The sequence below is a fragment of the Lactuca saligna genome, chromosome 8 (genome assembly GCF_052625555.1).
Source record: "Lactuca saligna cultivar CGN05327 chromosome 8, ASM5262555v1, whole genome shotgun sequence".
In the NCBI taxonomy this organism is placed as follows: domain Eukaryota; kingdom Viridiplantae; phylum Streptophyta; class Magnoliopsida; order Asterales; family Asteraceae; genus Lactuca; species Lactuca saligna.
In genome coordinates this window covers 139,091,529-139,112,385 of record NC_136424.1, presented here as the reverse complement: position 1 = coordinate 139,112,385, position 20,857 = coordinate 139,091,529, and the positions used below count along the sequence as shown (strand labels likewise).

The 20,857-nt window shown below is 37.6% G+C and overlaps 1 pseudogene; it reads left to right on the top strand.

The window, feature by feature from the left end:
- The first annotated feature begins 204 nt into the window (after nucleotides 1-204).
- Nucleotides 205-20,857, top strand: part of LOC145010138 (heat shock 70 kDa protein 18-like) — a 43,568-nt pseudogene continuing 22,915 nt past the window's right edge.

Below are 20,857 nucleotides of genomic sequence, written 5' to 3'. Positions count from 1 at the left end.
GTGATTGATGAAAGTGTAATGGCCAAATAGAATGTGCATGTACGCTGGAGTAAAAAAAATGATAGACTTTAGTACTTTATTGTTGTATAATGCAGCTGCATACCAAGATTCTACACAAAGTATTTACTATACAACAAGGAAAAGGTAAGCCTACATCAAAGATTCATATTGACATTGCTTATTTCTGTTTGAACCTGTAAAGCAATGGCAAATGAGGGAGGTGGAGCACTAGCAATTGGTATCGACTTGGGCACCACATACTCATGTGTTGCTATATGGAAACATGATCGAATAGAGATCATAACAAATGATCAAGGAAATCGAACAACACCATCTTGTGTTGCTTTCACTAATACTGAACAGCTCGTTGGAGATGGTGCCAAGAATCAAATTGCAAAGAACCCTGCTAATACTTTATTCAGTCAGTTTACACTTTTTATGTTTTGATATTTTATGGTTTTAGCATTTTTTTTATATTGCTTGGCTCATCTTGTTATGGAATTTCAGATGTCAAGAGGCTGATCGACAGGAGATTCAGTGAAGCCATGGTGCAGGATGACATAAAGGTGTTGCCATATAGTGTCACACCCCCAAACCAGACGGCAGAAACGTCCGGGGGTGTAGGACTTCATTTGTAGTATCACAACACATGCATCATAGTAATCAAAGTACAAACAACCATTGTATTTAAAAGTATAATATTTACATGTGTTCAATCATTGTATATTGAAACCAAAATAGTTATACAAAAGAAGAAGATAAGACTCATAATGACTCCATCTTCTCAAAAAGTTCGGAGAGTACCTGTTATTATTTCCCTGAGAATACAAGTAATTTGAAAAGAGAGTATCAACAATAAGTTGAGTGAGTACATAAGTCTTTATGTTTGCATGGGTGTCTTTGTATTTTAAATAAGAAAATTGTTCTAGAAAACCCCATATTTTCTGTGGTATGTGAAGAGTAGTTTTATTCCCATAAAACCGTCCTATTTGTGAACCAATGTATTTGTAAAACTTTTAACTGAGTGTGTGCCTGGCTTCGCCAGCTGTTATTGAAATCTGTAGTATACCATTGTACATTGTATTTTGTAAATTAGTACATTGAAGATGTACTTACGTTTAGTTGTTTATACACTAACGTGTTGTTAATATCTTTTTAATGAATTATTATAACCATACTAAGACCTGAACGCCTGAAACAAATGCCTTATGAGCGCTTAAACTGTTGATAACAATTGCCACTCATTGGCAAGTATGCCTGACTGTAGCTAGCAGCCTGAGTGCGGGGTTGTCAATCCCGATATAGATCCACACAACTTGTTTCGATCCCCGGACTGGAGATTCTGGTTATAATGTCAGGGCTTTACCTTGGTTGTCTAAAATGAATTAAACAACCTGAATTGGATATCTCATAAAAAGCATATAAACGTTACATGTATATTAGTTATGAAAACCCAATCATTCTGAAATAAATGATTGATAATATGTTCTTGAATTAGTATTCCGAACATGTATTTGACAAGTGTAAACCCTTGATTTGTTTTGAATTAAAACCCTTGTTTCATGTAAAACAGTGTATTCATGTATACTTAAATCATGAAGTATTGCTCTATGTATTATAAATTATACCTATTATAATTTATATGTACTTTATGAATTGTTAAATAACTATTTTTGCATGTAATCCTTTGCTCAGCATATTACAAAGGGTATTTAAACTGATGAGATAACTTATATATTTATATACATAAACAATTTTATATATCCAAATATGTATATTTGGGAAAAATATAAGTTTATAAAAGAGTTCAATATTTGGAGTATTTTTGATGTTTTAAAATCGTTTTATCGTGATCTAAAATCATTTATTTATAACACAAAGTTTTTGTGTTATACTTGTATTCCCCCCCCCCCCCCCCCCCCATTAAAACAATAGAAATTATGAAGATATAGGGGTATGAACTCACATGATAGATGGTAATATGGACAGAGTTTTAACAGGAGAGAGAATGAATTCTCAAGAATTTCGGGGCTTCAAGGCTTACTTCGGGTTCGAGTCTTGATACCGGGGCTTTAGGGGTTGTATATGAGCTTAGGAGAGTGGAGAATGTGAAAGAGGGTGAAATTTGGGGTGAAAAAGTGAAAATTCTTTGGAGCCCTCGCATGCCTTATATAGGCCGAAGCCTCGGATCCGAGGCCATGCGAGGCTGCCTCGTGTCGGACAGGTGGCGAAGGGAGGGGGTTGCTTCGGTTCGGAGGTTCGTTGCTGGCTGGCTCGGATTGGACCGAACTTCGGTCCAATAGAAAGGCAACACGTGCGAACAGCAGGGTGCGAGGGGCGTGCGAGGGTGAGGTCCGGTGTGTCTCATGCGATGCTGCCCGGTTCTTACTGGACCTCGGATTTGGTCGAATCAGGAGGTGACACCCGAAGCTGCGGCCCAATCAGAAGACGCCACGTGGAGGATCGCATGCGAGGGTGACGTGGCATTACTGTTCATGCGAAAATTCCCGATTTTTGTTAGTTTCTATATTTTTTTTGGCCAAAACTTGTAAAATTCATAACTTTGGCATACGAACTCCGTTTTTGACGTTCTTTATATGCACGCTTAGGTAAAATTATACTCTACGACTTTCGTTTAGACTTCGTCGGCTAATTTTGACTTTATTTTTAATATTATTATTTTAAACAGACCGGGACGTGAATCCGTTATAAATTCATAACTTCTTCATACGACGTCCGTTTTTGTCTGTCTTTTTACCGTTGTACTACTAATGACGAGACCTTTAATTCTCGTTTAGATGTGTCGGCTAAAAACCACTCGATCTTTATTTCGAGTTTTTAGCTGTACACTGCTATACTGAAACTTCGAAAAATTACAACTTCCTCATACGAAGTCAGATTTTGGCTTTCTTTTTATGAAAGTTCTTGATTTAACATAAACTATAACTTTCATTTAGATTGTTAAGGATAGAAAGTCTTTTACCAGAATTTCAGTTTTTACACTGAACAGTGTTTTGCCGGTTTTGTCGCGAATTTTCGATTGGTTATAACTTCTTTGTTATAACTCGGATTTTAGTGTTCTTTATATTTTTGGAAACCTTGTTACAATTTCTATCACTTGGTTTATCCCAATTGAGATTATTTAATAATTTATTTTTGAAGGTCAATTATGTAAATACATATAGTATGCTAAAATTTCTCTTTATTAATTTACAAAGAAGTACAAATTGACCTATACTTTTACATAGGTTTGAAATAACGGTTTGTTACATATAGGGTCATACAAGGGCCCAACGATTATTAATGATTATTAAGAAGATGAAAGAAATTTCATCAATGATTATTAAGAAGATGAAAGAAGTTGCAGAGGCGTATGTAGGTCAGACTGTTAAAAATGTTGTCATCACAGTCCCAGCTTATTTCAATGATTCTCAGCATAAAGTAACCAAGGATGCTGCTTTGATTGATGGCTTGAATGTCCTTCGCATGATCAATGAGCCAACAGCACCTGCAATTGCGTATGGTATAGACAATATGTTGGGGCTTACTAGGAAGAGGAATGTGGTTGTATTTGATCTCGGTGGTGGCACTTTTGATGTTTGTATTCTCACCATTGATGAGATCATCTCCAAGCCACTTTCATTTTTTCCACTAAAAATGGAGTAAAAAATAGGATAAATAATGTTTCATCTCTAACCCTACTCCATTTTTACTCCATTTTTACCCCAAAAGGTATATTCCATTCTTTTAACTTATATAAATTATCAAATACACCCCTTCTATTAATTTCATTTTAACAAATACATAGTCTATATTTTTTTCACGACAATAATATTATATTTATAATACGTAATTATAAGCATTTGTAAAATACATAATTGTGTTTTAAAAATTTCATTACGTATTTAAATTTTAATATGAATTTGATAAACAAAAAGAAAATTTATATTTATAATTAATTAATATAATTTAATATATAACACAATATTATAAGTATTAAATATTAAATTTAAATAATAATTAGTAGGCAAAAAAAAAATAGAAATATATAAACATATAAAACGAGGGACTAAAACTGAAAACTCAAAGTTCATCCCCATTTTGGGAGAAATGGGGTAGGGTTGGAGAGGAATGGGAGAAGAAATGGAGGAAATTATGGAGAATGAGAGTTGGTTGGAGATGCTCTGAATTAGGTAAGTTTGAGGTCAAGGCTGTTGCTGGTGACACACATCTTGGAGGTGAAGATTTTGATAACCGTATGGTGGATTATTGTGTTGAGGAATTTAAGAGGAAATACGAAATGGATTTAACAGGAAAAAAGAGGGCCTTGGGAAGGTTGAAAATCGAATGTGAGAAAGCAAAGAGGGTTCTGTCATATGCTACTCAAGTTTCACTTGAATTAGAATTGTTGCATAAGGGTATTGACTTTTCAATGGCATTTAGTCGTGCGAAATTTGAGGAGCTTAATATGAGATTTTTTAGAAAGTGTGTTAAGCAATTGGAGTGTAACATCCAGATTCCCAGGTATATTATTCTAATATTTTTATTTTTGGAATTTGTTAAGAAAATCGGCGAGTTGATGCTTAGACTCGCCGAGTAGGGTCGAGGATTATCATATGGGTTCCCGACTGGACACGGTGAGTCCACACTGTTTAACGAAACCGTAATCCCCCGGGGTTGAAGCCTATTTAAGGGCACTCATAGTCCCCAATTGCGGCTACCAGTCCCTTGAGAGAACCCTAAGTGAGCTAAATCGTTTGGGAGGAAGGAGAAGGTATATTTGATCTTTCTATCTTTGGTTTAGCAAGAAAAAGGTGATCAAGAGCAAGAGGAGACTAAAGAAGGTGTGATTCTAGTGGTTTCAGAGTCCAGAGACTTCAACTTGAGGTATTTATTCAGACCTTCTTCAGTTTTGGTATTAATTCTTAGAGTTAGGGTTTTTTAACCTCTTTTGAGGATGGTTATGTGGAGCAATTGGTCCCTTCTCGAGTTTATGCTTTGGATCTGGACTTAAAGAGGTCTAGAGACCTTAACCCTTGGAGCTTTATGAGTTATCTTGGGATTCATGAGCTTAGAATGTCATTTTTAGGGCTAAATCACCAAATGAGACCATCTAGATGATATATGAGAGTCAATGTCTAGACTTTACGTGATTATTATGCTTGTGAAGGCCAGATCTATGGATTAGAGGAACAGCTCTGACCTCAGGAGGTCAATGGAGTTTGTGCATGGCATGTACTCACCGAGTTGTTCTTTAGACTCGCTGAGTTGAGTCGGGGTGGCCCCACAATTCATACCTGGGGACTCGTCGAGTAAAGGGAGGGACGCAAAGCATTAAACGGGACTAAAGAGTTAGTGGACACATGTGGACTCGCCGAGTTGCCCAAGTGCACTCGACGGATCGGGTCAAAGTTTGACCGGTGTCTTTGGTTGACTTTTAGGCTTTGGTCAACAATGAGGGCGTTTAAGCCAAAGGAGGGGTAAAATGGTCTTTTACCCTTCTGAGGGTGCCTAGAGAGGGTTGAGTCTAGTTTTGAGAGTTATATTTATGAGAGTATTACTTTATGTGTTTAGGCGGAGGCTAGATCGTATTTCTCCCGAGTCAGTAATTTACCGGGACATCTGAGGTGAGTCTTCTCACTATACTTTACCTTGAGTGGTAATTAGAGTTATGTGACATAGTTATTGTATGCTATTGTGTGATGTGTTTTACTGCATTATTGCTATGTTTTTTATATCTTGTGTATATTAGAGTGTATCAGAGTTAGAACCGAAAGGTTCACAAAGTTAGGACCTGAGGGTCCATAGAGTTAGGGCCCACGGGCCCACAGAGTTATAGCTTCGAGTGGCTAGTATGTGTTATGTATGGTATTTTGGGGAATTCACTAAGCTTTATTCTTACAGTGTTATGTGTTATGTGTTTCAGGTACCAGTGACAATCGCGAGAAGGCACCGGCATGATTCGTACACACGCATGGGTTTTTATGTATTTTGATCTTGGGAAATATTTGTGAAACAAAGTATGATACAATGGGGTTTTTATCAACAAATGTGTTTGAAAAAGTGTGTTTAAAAATGAAAAAAATTGTTTTAAAATTTACGGTGTTATAATTTGGTATCAAAGCCTTGGTTTGAGGGATTTGGATGCATCTTCGGGCGTATCTAAACTCAGACTAAGGATTTGAGGAAAAATTTGATAATAATGTAAACTTTTCTTAAAGGGTGTAAAAAGTGTTTTGAAACAAACAGAGTAGAGTCGTGTGTACGATCAGCTAGCGCCTAAACGGTGATTTCCCAAAATACTCTTACAATAAGTATTAAAAGAAATGTTATGCTATGCTATATGATGGATTATATTATGCATGCTAGAGTAAGACTGGGTATTCTTATTAGGACTAGAGTGGCCTGATATATGATGCCTTAGTCCAGGGGTTTTGCTACTAAGGATGCTTGAGAGTGTTGAGATAGCAGCAATGAGCTTATGAGAGATTCGCTAGTGAGCAACACATGATTAGAGAGAATAGCGTACTTGGGATTTAGGGCTCTGGGAGGAGGACTTGGTGTGAATGATGAGTCGGTGTGGTCGATAGTATTAGGCCCGTACTATCGAAGGCACCGGGTCAGTGCGCAACCGAAGTAAGAATCCATAGGGTACCAGAAATCAAGTAGGGTTGGGATATCGAGTGTGTGTACATCCGAGCAAATTACTGACATCTTGTGTTGTATTTCAGAGAGGCATCATGGTAGGGACACGTCACAGACCAGGGACCAATGGAGGGGGTGTGAGCGACGACGAGCTCTGCTAGATGATTCATGATGAGGTGGCTGCTGCCATCCGCGACGAGACTCCAGAGATGTTCGGGTCTATTAAGACCACCCTGATAGAGACATTCGATGAGAGATACGCTGCTCTTTCTAAGGCTGCTGTTGCTGCGGCCACTGTAGCTGTAGTTGTGGCTAAACCGCAGGGTGGTGATGCGTTGTTGTTTCGGGAGTTCAGCAACACAAAACCATCGGAGTTTGATGGGACCCAGGACCTGATTGCAGCGATGAGGTGGATATCAGACATAGAGGGATGTTTCTTTACTTTCTCGTCTCTTGAGCATTTGAGGGTCCGGTTCGTGCTGAACCAACTTCACTTGGGAGCAAAGGATTGGTAGAAGTTTGTGATGGAGCATTATTCGGATGATGAGCTTGCTGCAGTGACCTGGGAGAGCTTCACTGCTATGTTTCGAGATGAGTACGTTCCCCAGGTGGAAAGGGAGCATTTGGCCCAAGAGTTTTTGACCCTCAAGCAGGGTACTGATTTTGTCACGGTGATTACGAGGAAGTTCCATGTGATGGGTTTTGGTCATAAGACATCCTATGTGCTCATACAAACCCTAATGCTTGGATCTAGGTTTCTCTATTATACATGCTTTGAATCCAAGACTATAAACCCTAATTCTAGCATTCAAGTAATCATATTAATATGTAATTAGGTTTAAGATCATACCTTGATTGTTATGTAGCAATAACAATCCTAAATCTCCTTGTAATGACTTTGGAATGCTTAGAGTCACAAGTGTCACTCCTCTAATGGCTTACAAACTGTTGGATATAGTGTCTAAGTCCATAACTTTATTTGGTATGAACTTGACCCGACCCGGCATGGTCTATTTGGGTTGCATGGCATTGCAATACTTGGATAGACTAAATGAGAGAATAAGGCACTTATGATTATTAATATATTATAAGTTCTAATATATTAATAATAGTATTATTTAATTAGTATTTGATCAAGTATTAATCTAGTATTAATTTGGTGATCAAAGTGAAACTAATTAAATATGTAAGGGTTGATTATGACAATCATAAATTCTTTTATGGTGGATTAATGATCCATGGTTTATGGGTTATGGACGTAACCATTTGGAGCTCCATGGATAGTCCATGGGAGTTACAAACCCATGGATCATGAGAAATGAAGAGTCATGATAATTATAGGTCTTCTTAATGAAACCCTAATTGTGACACCACTATAAAAGGAACCCTTTGGCTAGTAAAATCGGACCTAAGAGGTGACTAGTGAGGGCATAACCGATTTTGAGTGCTACAAGTATTCTCTCAAGTTATTCCAAGTTTTGTGGTGTTGTGTGAAGCATTTGAGGCACAACATTTGGGGTGCTAGGCTCACAAAGTCTTGAAGGAATCCAAGCAACAACAAGGTATGTATTTCTACTAGTTTTATGTTTTATGCAATCCCCATGCCATGCTAGATAGGAAATAACCTTGAAAAAAATTTGCATGTATATAGAGAAAACATAGATTCAAGGTTATTAGGATTGCATGTACACTTAGGAAGTGTTAGAATGCTCAAAACCCATCAGTGGTATCAGAGCCTAGGTTTGTTTTCTGTATACTTGATGCAAAACTGCTTGAAAAACAAAAATTCTGCATTCTGACGACTGTACTCGCCGAGTCCATGGGGAGGACTCGTCGAGTCCATGAACAAATTCATCCTACTCGCCGAGTAGGATCGAGCTGGGCAGATTTTTCGAGTTTTGTTGCTGGAAATGGATTAGAATCATTATCCCAATCTGTTTTGGACTTGTAATATCTGTTTTTCAAAATGATAATGATTATGTTAATCCATTTTTCATGACTTTTAACAATTTCAAAGTATTATATATGTTCATATGATTTCCTGAAATTGCTTGACATGAATTTGTGTTCTTATGAGTTTTAGAAGATCATAGGAATTATGTGTAACCACCATGTGTGTTTAATTCTTGATCTTAATTGTATTGATGGTGTTCATAACTTGTCCTCAAGTTATGGATAACCAAAGGTCACTTCTTTAATTTGTGTTTAAAGAACTAAAGAGGTTTCATAAAATGAAGAGTCTTCATTTTTATGAACCAATAAAACTCATAAGTTACAAAATTGAAGAGACTTGGAATAGTTTCAATTCTTGCCCTCAAGATTTGGAATTTGAAAAGTCTTACACTTTAATTCCAAATTATACCTTAGATTTTTAAAAGGTTTAAAAATCAACCCTTATACTATTATTATAATTTTATTATATAGATATGTATAAGAATATGTCGTTCTTACCGTTAGTAGGCCTCATTCACGAAGCCGGTCTATAAGGGGGGTATAAGGTTGTTGCCTATAAAATGGTGACTTAATGGGTGTCCACTCTCACCCACCGCTTCCTTGATCGGTGGATGGTCGTTAGCCGAACAGGTAGGATACGACTTTAAATTCTCATTAAAAGTATAATGAATTATAAAGTAACTATACATTATAAATTCCCAATCTTAGTTACTTTAGGAAAATGTGAAATTGGTGCTAGCCCATAAAATTACACTTTGTACCTTACCAAGTCGTTAGTGGAGCGTGCGTGGTTAACCGGCACACTAACATGGACTAGTAAGAGTGGCAAAGGGTAACTTGACTTTATTATAGATCGATGGAGCGTGTGTGGTTAACCGGCACATCGATTAGGTAATATTGTTAAGGGTACCAAGTCAATTTGTATGGTTATTCACACCTTGTTTGTGATCCTCGACATCCCAGTCACAAACTTGAGAGGGCACATTCGAGATTCAAAGATGCCATTGAAAAGTTCAATGTATCTCAAAACATCTAGGAGTTTCAAAAACTTATAAAACCTAATAATAAAATATTTCGTTCTTATGGTGGAAATTGGTAAATCGTCATTTACCTACCTTCAAATATTTTATAGTGTGGATTACGGCATTCCTCTTCCACCTATAAATAGTTTGTTGGATCCTAGCCTTAATATCTCATTTGGGTGACTTATTAAGGACTTTTAATCTAATGAAACTTATCTTCCTTCTATTCCAGATGTCTTCCAATAACGTTGCTGGCTCAAACCCTTTAGGCTTCTTTTCCCTAATGAACTTGTGTGGTAAGGTCATCTTTGATGGATCCAACTTCAATGAGTGGATCAGAAACATCAGGATGATTACCCGCTATGAGGACAAAGAATATGTCCTTGATAGGGAGCTTAAGGTTGTTAATGAAGCCACTGCTACTCCATAAGAGCTTGCGGAGTTCATTGCACATGAGAAGGATGCCACCAAGGTGTCCTGCATCATGATGGCCACAATGACTCCGGAACTCCAAAAATCTTATGAAGATTTCTACCCCTACGAGATGCACCTAGATCTGATGGAAAGGTACCATCAGAGCGCGCGTCAAGAGAGGTATGAAATCATTTCCTCCATGATAACCGCAAGGATGAAGGATGGTGAACCCATCACCGGTCACTTGCAGAAGATGCAGAGGTTCGTTGACCGGTTGCTAAAGCTCAATGTTGACTTTCCTGAGGAATTGGCGATTGACATCATTCTCCATTCCTTACCTTCAAGTTATGATCAGTTTCGTATGACTTATCATATGAATAAGGAGGAAGTCACACTTAGCAAACTTCAAGGAATCTTAAGGACAACTGAAAATGGCCTTAAGGGTAAAGCGGTTGTTACTTCTACTCCTTTAACAGCCCTTGTTCTTGCAATTGGGCAAGGGAAGAGTAAGAAGAGGAAAAGCCCTTCAAAGGGTACCAAGGGTAAGACTCTTGATGGTTCCTCTTCAAGTGGGACAAAGAAAGGTCCCATTACTCCTTCTTCGAACCCAAAGGAATCACAGTGCTTCTATTGCCAAGATAAGGGACACTTCAAGCGAAGCTGCACCAAATATCTGCAAGATGTAAAGGATGGGAAGGTTAAACCCACCCATGCAGGTATTTACACAATATTGTCTAACAACTCATCTAATGCTAATTCTTGGGTGCTTGATACAGGATGTGGTATTCACATTTGTACTGATTTGCAGGCACTAAGAAGAAGTGAGCATGTGGAGCATGGGAAGATAAACTTAGTCATGGGCAACAGGAAAGCATCACCTGTTACCAAGATAGGAGTTTATTCTTTATTTCTTAATAATGGGTTAATGTTAGATTTGAATAAGTGTTGTTACTCGCCGAAATGGCGAGAAATTTTATTTCCTTTCATGGCTTGTACAAACAAGGTTTTACATTTTCATTTTATAATAAAAATGGTGCTATTAATGTTTATTACAATGATGTATTTTACTTTAAAGCAATACCTTGTATGGTGTATATGAAGCCGTGAATGTTGTAGACAATCTAGGAAATAATGTGTTGTATATTGATTCTTTTGATAGCTTGGATAAAGCATCTTTGTGGCATTGTCGTCTTGGACATGTTAGCAAGAAACGCATAGGCGAACTCCAAAATATTGGAGTCTTGGAATCGTTTGACCTCAAGTCAGATGATAGTTGCGAGTCTTGTTTACTTGGAAAAATGACAAAGTCACCCTTCACAGGTACTTGTGATAGGGGTGAAGGTTTGTTGGACCTTGCACACACGGATGTGTGTGGGCCCTTCAGAGTTCCTACAAGAGATGCTAATCGTTATTATGTGACTTTTACTGATGATTACAGTAGATATGGATATATATACTTAATCAAGCATAAGTCAGAAACCTTTGAAAAGTTCAAAGAGTTTAAGCAGGAAGTTGAGAATCAATTGGGCAGGAACATCAAGATGCTCCGATCCGATCGGGGAGGAGAGTATCTTAGCATTGAGTTCCTTGACTATCTTAAGGAATGTGGGATTGTCTCACAATTGACACCTCCCAGGACACCACAGTTAAATGGTGGGGCTGAGAGGCGCAAGATATGGTTCGCTCCATGATGAGTCGAGCTTCGTTACCAATTTCTTTCTGGGGGTATGCCTTAGAGACTGCCGCCCTTATCCTTAATCTAGTCCCTACTAAAAAGGTTGCCAAAACACCTCATGAGATGTGGACTGGGAAAGTGTCCAATTTGGACCACATCAAGATTTGGGGTTGTGAAGCTTTTGTGAGGCGTGAGACTCATGATAAGCTTGAGCCCCGAAGCGAGAGGTGTATTTTCATCGGCTACCCACATAGATCCTTTGGTTACCTCTTCTACAGACCCAGTGATAATGTGGTCTTTGTAGCAAGAAGAGGAGTCTTTCATGAGAGAGAATTAATAAGCCAAGGGGACAGTGGGAGGCAAACTGACCTTGAAGAGATTTAAGAGTCAAGTGGTGAAGGAACCTCAAGTACTATCAGCCAACCTGAGGAGGAAACTCCTGTTGAGCCGATAGACGAGTCTGTACCTCCAAGACGTTCCACTAGGGTGAGGAACACACCTGAATTTTATTATGGTTATCATATCACCACTGAAGGTGATACATTTATCAGTGATAGTACACTGATAGATTTGGATGAACCTAATAATTATAAGGAAGCCATGGCAGACCCTGAGTCTGCAAAATGGAAGGAGGCTATGGACAGCGAGATTTAGTCCATGTATGACAATCAAGTTTGGAACTTGGTTGACAATGCACCAGGTCGTAAGACAGTTGGGTGCAAATGGATCTTCAAGAAGAAGACCGACATGGATGGGAAAGTACACACTTATAAAGCGCGACTGGTTGCGAAGGGCTTTACTCAAACTCCGGGAGTTGACTATGATGAGACCTTCTCACCAGTGGCCAAGATTAAGTCTATTAGAGTGCTGTTAGCCATAGCTGCATTTCATGACTATGAGATATGGCAAATGGATGTCAAAACCGCTTTCCTTAATGGGAAGTTGGCTGAGGATGTTTACATGGATCAGCCAGAGGGTGTTGTCAATCTAAAGTACCCTAATAGAGTGTGTAAGCTTGAAAAATCCATTTATGGATTGAAACATGCATCTTGCAGGTGGAATCTTTGCTTTGATGAGAAAGTCAAAGAGTTTGGCTTTTCTAGAAGTGAGGATGAGTCTTGTGTATATGTCAGGGCTAGTGGGACCATAGTTAGCTTCTTGGTGTTGTATGTGGATGACATACTTCTCATAGGAAACGACATCCCAACTTTGCAGGAGGTTAAGGCCTGGCTTGGGAAGTGTTTTGCTACAAAGGACCTTGGGGAAGCTGCCTATATCCTAGGAATAAGGATATTGAGAGATAGTGTCACACCCCCGAACCAGACGGCGGAAACGTCCGAGGGCTATCGTGACTCATTGAATACCATTACAATGCATATACATGAAACATAACATAAAACATCACCAACATTTGGAATAGTAAAACCGTTAGTGTTTACATTCGTTACATTGTTCAAACGTTACTTTCTCAAAATAATTGTTCAACATCACTTAAACCACAGCAAACATCATAGAGTATAAATCATCCGTCACCTTATCTGTTACCTGAGAATACAAGTATTTTGAAAAACGTCAACATACGAAATGTTGGTGAGTTCATAAGTAGAGTTTGAAATCCAATGTAATGTTTGAAACCCATCAGAAAATCCGATATTTTCTAATAATAGAATAGTGTAAAAATATGTGTTGATCCATGAGTATGCATGTTTGAATTCTATAGATGTAAGCGTAAGAGTTATGAAAATTCGACCGGCAATTCGTAAGTTGTAATTGTTGAAAAACCCTAGGAAAACCCGACGTTTTCCTATCACTTTGTATTACTTAGTTTGTATACCGTTGTTTCGTTTCGTTATGGAAATCGTTGAGTTCCGGAGGCATTGAGAATACAATGGGTGGTGAAGTGTTGTGAAGTACGCTAATGACAACGTCCAATCGACAACCTTACAAGTGATCCCTTAGGTGCCACTCGTAATTCTTCACACAACTCAATCCTCCCGGACTTGTGTAATCCCACGACCGGAGGGAAGGAGAGAAGGTGCGAAACCCTCGGTATTTTCCCGCGTCGTCCAAGACAAATGCAATTGCGATGGGCCCGAAGCCCAACCCGCAATCGTGAGATACCGACTTTACTAGCAGCACTGAAGGACCCTTGGGGACCAGCAGCACGTTTGCCATTGAAAGTCCTGTTACGTTATGTCGGATTGGTAAAACCCAACACTTCGTAAGAGAGAGAGAGAGATCTTTGGGCCTTAAGATCAGGTCATTGGGCTAGCTAGGCTCAACGAACAAGATTTTACACTTTTGGGGCCCAAAGATGGTGCATAGACGTCTGCGCACACTCGTAGGTATAGTGAATTCTCCATCGTTATTAGTTATGAATCGAAATGTTGTAACGTCGTCGTGTTAGTGGTTTTGGATTTTTATTGGTTCGAGACCGAACCAATTCGTTTAACAACGACTTTTGGTATTGTAGTACATTGTATTTCGTCGACGAGCGTGGTATCGTCGATTGGTCAAATTGCATGTATTAACTAGCATGGAAGATTTTCTGTTTTCAGCCCCTCCTTAATTGTAGAATTTACTCTTTTTACCCCTTTATTTAAAAACTTTCCGGTTTGGTCCTTAAATCAATTTTCTTGACATTTTTATACCAAAAATTATTGAAATAAGTATTTTCCAACATATTTATCATAGAAAACAGTTTAAGCCCTTGAAAATTCAGTTTTCTCGGTTATAACCCCTATTTTTCGCGACTTTTACATTTTTGACCCAATTTGGAAAATTTTTACAACTTTGGTCCCTTTTAAATTTGAAAAGCATTTTAAACCTTTGAAAAGCACATGGAACACTTATAGTCCACTGTTTTACAGAAAAATGCAGTTTTGGTCCTCCAATTTAGAAAATTTCGCATATTGGGCCTTATTGGGCCGAAAATGTCATGTTTAGCCCAATAAGCTTGAAATTTATGTTTTTAACCCTCTAAATAGTATATTTTCAGAAAATACATTGTATAAACTGTTTTGACTCATCTTACCCATCAGATTTCGAAATATTTCACTTTAGGCCCTTTAACTTTGTATTTTCAACATTTTATGTCAAAAAATGAGTTTTTAGCCCAAGTTAAGTGTTGTCAAGCTATTTAGCCATTATCTTAGTATACTTTGCAATGAAGTAGTATATTTTATGCTATGATAAAATATATGTCTCGGTTTTTAGCATATCACACTAGATCTATAATAAAAATCATACAAACATACATGTAAGCATAGAAATCAACCACAACATACACATAATGATGGATCTACACTTTTTCTTGTATTCTCCCCCACAAAAACTCATAAAAACCGAAAATAAGGGGATATGAAACTCACCTTGGGTGTGGTTTCGGTTTTTGGAAGAGAAGATGGAGGAAAACTTGATGATTTTTGGCCTTAGCACCTTTCCTTGGTAGATCTCGAGTTTGAGATGGTTCTAGGGTGCAAGATCACGATTTTTGCATAGATTAGGAAAGGATTTTGATAACAAAAAGAATCTAAACCATAGATCCAAGTATAATCTTACCTTAGATGATGATTAACTTGCAAGATCCTCTTGAAAACCTCTTAGAAATCTCGAAATTTTTAGAGAGGAAGGAGAGAGTTTCTTGAGTGATCTAGAGAGAATTTGAGAGATTTTTGTGGGTGTGTGTGTGCTAGTGGCCGAGAGTGAGAGAGGGAAGAGAAGAAGAAGTGATATTTGAGGTGATGTGCATGGAAGGATGAGAAGTATTGCATGGATGTCCAATGGATAAAAATGAGGTGGCATGGGAAAGTCAAACCCTCCTCTTGGGCTTGATGTGGGCCGAAAACATGGAAGGAAAAGGAAATTTGGGCTTTTTGCTCCCAAGCCCAATATTAGTGTTAGTTAGGGTGCTTATTGGCCTTATAAAATAAAATTGTGATTTTTATGCTTTATTAAGCTAGGTTAGGTTAAATTATGGATCAAGGCTTGTGATTTATTTCATTCTAGATTCAACCTAGCCCAAAATATTGAAATAAATGAATGTGGGTCCAATTAGAGCCCAATTAGGGTTCTAAGCCCATGATAGTCCAATTGGAAGCTTATTAGTCCATTTGGATCCAATAAGGAAGTTCTAGTCCAAAATGGTCTTAACAAGAACTTCTAGGGTCTCCAATTGTTTGATGACTATTTGTAGTACTTGTATAATGTATTTGATTGAAGTTTTTGATTCACATTAGCTTGAATGTATAGATTACATGACACAAAATTTCCAGTTGTGACAGATAGGAGTAAGAGCCTAATTGGACTTAGTCAAAGTACTTATGTGGATAAGGTACTGAAGAGGTTCAGTATGCAAGATTCCAAGAAAGGAGAATTACCAATCCAGAGTAATGCCAAGCTAAGTAAGACTCAGAGTCCGAGTACAGAGGCTGAGATAGCTGAAATGAGTCAGATACCATATGCTTCCGCTGTGGGCTCGATCATGTATGCTATGACTTGTACTCGTCCTGATGTGGCCTTTGCTTTGAGCATGGTCAGTAGATATCAAGGGAACCCTAGCAAGGCACACTGGATAGCGGTAAAGAACATTCTCAAGTATTTGCGGAGGACTAAGGACTGGGTCCTTACCCTCGGAGGCAGTGATGACTTGAGAGTGGAAGGATATAGTGATGCTAGCTTTCAAACTGATAGGGATAATTTTCGCTCTCAGTCAGGCTGGGTCTTTATCCTAAATGGAGGAGCCATTACTTGGAAAAGTTCCAAGCAGGAGAAAGTAGCTGATTCGACTTGTGAATCAGAGTATATAGCAGCAAGCGAGGCAGCAAAAGAGGCGATATGGCTAAAGAACTTCATCGGAGACCTTGGAGTTGTACCAGCTATAAAGGAGCCAATGGAAATTTTCTGTGACAGTGAGAGTGCGGTTGCTTTGGCGAAGGAACCAAGAGATCACGGGAGATCTAAGCACATTGATAGAAAATACCATTTCATCAGACATAGAATAGAAGAAGGACTCCTCGTGGCAAAGAGGGTATCATCAAATGAGAACCCGACAGATACCCTCACGAAGGGACTGAGCAGGGTTAAGCATTTACAGCATGCAAGGCGCATTGGGCTGAAGGATGATATTAGTTTCAATAATTAGATTCCTGAAACTTGTAAAATGTAATTGACATTTGATGATAAATAAAAGTTGTTATTTATTTATGAGTAAGGTGTTACTATCTTATGTTGATTGTTTACTATGTTTCAACTTTGCATGTTTTACTTCCAGAATAATTATGTTATGGTATATATCATATTATTCAAACCATCCACAGTCAGTGAAACTTTGGAAGTAAGTGTTGATTTAAGACTGTCATGAATTTGGCTTGTACGATTTGTCTAAAGTGCTTTGGACAATGCAATGGTTGCTACAACATTCATGAGTACTCATAAGGGCTGAGTATTGGATTCAACCCACGCTCACTTGCATCACTTCATGGAATTTATCTCGAGTGATCGTGAGACGGTAATATCATATAAATCTTCAAACCTAGAGATATGAGTTGTTGACTATGAGTTGGTTATTCATTGATTGTACGAAAACGCATTGGTAACTCGATGTTATAAAACGTGCCTTTGTGAGTAATTCAACAAGTAGTTAGTACAAGCATATCAGTCGAAGTTTATCTGTTCCTTCTAGAAATAAGAAGCGATATCTGGGCCCCTCGATGATTTGGTTTTGACCCATGTACCGGGCCCGGTCAGAACATAATTGATGTGTTCAATTTAGTTCTATGTTGAAACAAATCGGAGATCGAGAAATAAATGCTGGACAATAAGTAAGACCATGTTCCATGTGTTTGTCCGACTGATATCATAAGAGTAGAGGATTATATGATCACTTATCTTAAATGGCGTATCATCATCCTCTCAGTTCCGAGAGACTTTGAAAGAGCTACGATTGCTAGTCAGGTTTTGAAGTCATATTTGCAAATATAGTTATTAGACTTATCCAAGTGGGAGACTGTTGGATATAGTGTCTAAGTCCATAACTTTATTTGGTATGAACTTGACCCGACCCGCCATGGTCCATTTGGGTTGCATGGCATTGCAATACTTGGATAGACTAAATGAGAGAATAAGGCACTTATGATTATTAATATATTATAAGTTCTAATATATTAATAATAGTATTATTTAATTAGTATTTGATCAAGTATTAATTTGGTGATCAAAGTGAAACTAATTAAATATGTAAGGGTTGATTATGACAATCATAAATTCTTTTATGGTGTATTAATGATCCATGGTTTATGGGTTATGGATGTAACCATTTGGAGCTCCATGGATAGTCCATGGGAGTTACAAACCCATGGATCATGAGAAATGAAGAGTCATGATAATTATGGGTCTTCTTAATGAAACCCTAATTGTGACACCACTATAAAAGGAACCCTTTGGCTAGTAAAATCGGACCTAAGAGGTGACTAGTGAGGGCATAACCGATTTTGAGTGCTACAAGTATTCTCTCAAGTTATTCCAAGTTTTGTGGTGTTGTGTGAAGCATTTGAGGCACAACATTTGGGGTGCTAGGCTCACAAAGTCTTGAAGGAATCCAAGCAACAACAAGGTATGTATTTCTACTAGTTTTATGTTTTATGCAATCCCCATGCCATGTGAGATAGGAAATAACCTTGAAAAAGAAATTTGCATGTATATAGAGAAAACATAGATTCAAGCTTATTAGGGTTGCATGTACACTTAGGAAGTGTTAGAATGCTCAAAACCCATCACAAACACCAAGAGCAAATGGAGAAGGTATAAAGAGAGAGGAGAGAGGTTAGAATTCGTTCTTAGGACTTCTTGGGAAGGGATACACGAATTTATGAGCCTTGGGGTCTTTGTATAGGTGTAGAGATAGGGTTTCAGTCATTATCCTTATCTAGTTGCTTATCCACAAAGCAACCCATAAGATAATCCTTGAATCCTTGTCATAGTCGAATTCTAAGGCCTTATCACCTTAAATTCGTCCAACCTAATAATAAGATAATCCTTACCTTATTTTGTAACTATCACATAATTACAAATCAGCCCCTCTAGTTTAATTAATTACACTTGATCACAAAATTAATTCCTAATTAATTATTGACCAATATTAATTAAAAAAATATGATTTCTCCTTTAATATATTATTCTTATAACATATTAATAAATCATAATAACCTTTCTCTCTTTATTTATTTCTCCAATCAAGTTGCTTTGGTGAAGGCAACCAAAAAGGACCATGCACCATCGGGTCAAGTACATACCAAAATAGTTATGGACTTAGACACTAATCCAACAGTCTCCCACTTGGATAAGTCTAATAACTATTTTGCGCATGACTTCAGATACTGATCTGCAATCATAGCTTTCCAAAGCCGTTGTCAACTTTGATCCTATCAGATACGCGTGTCCTTAGATAAGGGATCATATATTCCTCCATTCTAGATATCGTATGAGATATGTTTTCTAATCATCCTCTTTGTACTATTTCTCGATTTCTGATTTATGACGACTGACTAATTGAACATATCAAATTAGCCCTAGCCCGGCCGAGCATTTACCTTTGTCATCACTAAACCATCGAGGGACCCAAAAGATATCGCTTTTATTCTTTGAATAAAAGGAACGGATAAACTTTGATACAATGCTTGCTTACACTCACCAACCGAATTACACACAACAATATGTTTTATAACACCAAGTTACTGGTGCGTTTACATATTATCAATGTGCAACCGATTTGCAAGATACAACTCACACATCTCGGTTTCAAGAATATAAGATGTTATCGTCTCACCAATCACTCGCAATTCATGGAGTGATCCAAGTGAGTGTGGGTTTAATCCAATGCTCAAATCATATTCATAAGCACTCATGAACGTTGCAGCAAACATTTGCTTATGTCTAATGCTCTTTAGACAATCCACACACCAATTCATGACAATCTTCATTCATATCTACTTCCAACATATGAATGACTGTGGCCCGTTTGAATAATTCGATTATTTTTAATAAACTTAATTATTCTGGAAGTCAAAACATGCAAGGTGAAACACAAGAATAATACTAATCCCATATGGCCTCGACCCTTTGAGTATAAATAAAACTCCTTTTATTTATCACCATATCGATTACTCATTATTTGTCATTTCGGGTAATCAACTTCTTACTTGAATTATTACACTTGTCCCATGCTCCTAGCATGCACACAATGTTTACCTATGGTTCCTACTTTGTGAAATAGATCACATTGGACACATTTCCAATCATTCTCATTTGACAACTCCAAATCCATTTTTCATAAGTGAAAGAATATCAAATTCTCGCTACTTATAGAATATGCCAGATTCTAACACTTTATGCAACGATCCTTTCGTAATGTCACTGCATCAAAGTCACAAAGACTATTGCCAATGATATTGCAAAGTTCTCTAACAGAGATTGTTACAAGACAATTCCTTAGATATGATGTCTCTCACTCAAAGTACATTCCTTTGAACATCCTTTTGCATAAAAGTTTCTAATCTAGACATAGATTTTCAATATTTACTTCCTAATATGAACACCCTTCCATATTTTCCTCATGACAACTCATTCTTAATAGAATCTTTTCTATTTGTAATGATGTCGATATGGTCCATCCAATATGGAAACATTTCCATATTTTCCAATACTATACTTCCAACTACTCACAAGCGACCAATCCTCGTCGAACTTTGGATTGTCCTTTGATAGTTCTTTAATTATTTTAGTCAAAACCAATTCTTGTCCCTTTTCCCTCTAAATGTTCTAGACATTTGGAAAATTTTAGAATGGTCAAACATTAAAGCATTTGCAATCGATCCTATACCCAAAGCGTATGGGACACGATGCACAATGTTTTATTTGCTATGTTCTCAAAATTCGAATTGTGGAGAGGAATGCTGTAATCATAATCGAAATTTTAAGAACACACTATGTACCTTTGACTAAATCTATTAACGTTTCACAACCTAATCGTTTAGATTTGAAATGAAGCATACTATTCTCTCCCTTAGTTATAGCAAAACAACTTTACAATCCTTACGACTTTGCAAGGTATAACTCTTGTTTTTCTATAATTCATATTGCCAACTTTGCA